Source organism: Myotis lucifugus, unplaced genomic scaffold (genome assembly GCF_000147115.1).
Source record: "Myotis lucifugus unplaced genomic scaffold, Myoluc2.0 scaffold_1522, whole genome shotgun sequence".
In the NCBI taxonomy this organism is placed as follows: Eukaryota; Metazoa; Chordata; class Mammalia; order Chiroptera; family Vespertilionidae; genus Myotis; species Myotis lucifugus.
Window position 1 is genome coordinate 24,790 of NW_005872570.1, and position 2,107 is coordinate 26,896.

Here is a 2,107-nt window from a genome sequence, read left to right on the forward strand (position 1 = left end):
AGATGGGGTGTGTGTATGTATGTGCACATGGGTGTGTATGTGCAGATGGCGGTGTGTGCACATGGGGGTGTGTGCACATGGGGTGTGTGTATATATGTGCACATGGGGTGTGTGTGCACATGGGGTGTGTGCATGTATGTGCACATGGGGGTGTGTGTGCACATGGCGTATGTGTATGTATGTGCACATGGGGGTGTGTGTGCACATGGCGTATGTGTGCAGATGGGGTGTGTGTATGTATGTGCACATGGGGGTGTGTGTGCACATGGGCATGTGTGTGCCCATGGGGAGTGGGGGGGCAGGGTGTGGGGGCAGGCAGGGGCAGGCAGGCTGAGTTCGGGGTATTCTCATTTGCACCCACCTTTGGCCATATCTAGCCACCAGCCTGCACTGTTAGTTGCCTAATATTTTTCTTGCCCTAACGCACCTTTTCTTCTAGATCTACTTTAACCTCGTGCTAAATGTCATGGACTCTGATAGCAATAAGCAATTCACAGTTTTAGTGTTACCTATACTTTGTATTTTTATTAGCACTGAAGCCTAGATTTTAGTAGCATTGAAACCTTAAAATGCATAACTATTCTTAAAAGCATTTTCTCAGTAAGACAAATACCGATTATGTAAATTAAAGCTATTTCTCCTGTGCCATCCACAACGACCTTGGCCACGACAGCACCCCAGGTTCACATGGCACACTGGGAGGTGCACCCTGCACGGCGCACGGGCTGTGCGCGCTCCTGTGCTGCGCGCTCCCGGCGCTCAGAGCGCAGTCTCCCTGCCTCAGTGCAGGAGCTGAGGAGCCTGCGATCCAGGTGCCGCGGGGCTGGCTCCCTCTACGCGGTGAGGGCGGGACCTGCTCCACGCCTCGCTCCCAGGCCCACGGCTTCTCCCAGCCTGTCTGTGTCCGACTCATTTCTTTGTGTAAGGACACCAGTCCTATTAGATGGTGCCCACCCCAGCGACCTCATTTTGACCTGGTTTCCCTGTAAAGACTCTGTCTCCAAATAAGACCACGGTCTGAGGCTCTGGGTTAGGACTTCAGCACGTGGATTTGGGGGGACACAGTTCACAGACGAAGGCTGGTCAGAAGGCGCTCGGCTGTCTTCCTGTAGCCGCCGACGCTCTCGTGGACCCGGCCGAGGGGCGTCCCGGTGCTGCGGGCAGTCAGGGCGCTGAGTGTCCACCTGGTCTGCACAGGACAAGAGATATCGGGGTTTTGTCCGTTTCTCAATCGCTCTTTTAAGTTTACGATTTTTGGTTTTTTAAAGACAGGACCCACCCCTTGCTAGAAAGACTATCGGAAACTGTAAACACTGCCCCTTATCCAGCTGGGCGTCTGCTGGTTCTCTCTCCAAAATACATTCTGATTCTGACTCGTCAGGCCCGCCCGTGAGGCTGAGCTCCGGCACCAGCCCCAGGGCCTCCCGGTGCTACCCCGGCCGGCCCCCAGCGGCCCCAGCTCGGCAAGCTTTCCGAAGACAAGAGAGGAAACGTCTTGGACTTTGCGGTCTTACAGTCCCTGCGGCAGGGACCACACACTTAGTCCCATCGGCTGTGGTGGAGCGGAAGCCGTCAGACAAGAAAACACACAGATGACCTGCTCTAATTAAACTGCTAAGGAAGTGCCAGCCAGTGTGCTCAGTGGGTAGAGTGTGCCCAAGGAATGAAGACTCCCAGGTTCCATTCCGGTCAATGGCATGCACCTCGGTTGCAGGCCTGATTCCCGGCCCTGATTGGGGCGTGTGCCAGAGGCAACCAATCGATGTGTCTCTCTCACATCGATGTTTCTCTCTCTCTCCCCCTCCCTTCCACTCTCTCTAGAAATCAATGGGAAAATATCCTCAGGTGAGGATTAACAACAACAACAAAATGCTTAGGAAAACAGTTTTGGGATGTGGGCTGTGGATCATAGCTTGTCAACCCCGCCCTACTTCATTGCAACACTGATCTTTTTTTTTTTTTTTAAAGATTTTTTCATTGATTTTTAGAGAGAGAAGAAGGGAGAAGGAGAGAGAAAAACACTGAAGTGAGAGCAAAACATCTATCAGCTGCCTCCCACATACACCCCAACCAAGAATTGAACTGGGCAACCCCCTCAGTGCATGGG

At 53.1% G+C, this 2,107-nt stretch overlaps 1 pseudogene; it reads right to left on the reverse strand.

Moving 5' to 3' along the window:
* Positions 1 to 1,066: 1,066 nt before the first annotated feature.
* The window catches only part of LOC111824443, an 8,217-nt pseudogene continuing 7,176 nt past the window's right edge, over positions 1,067 to 2,107 (reverse strand).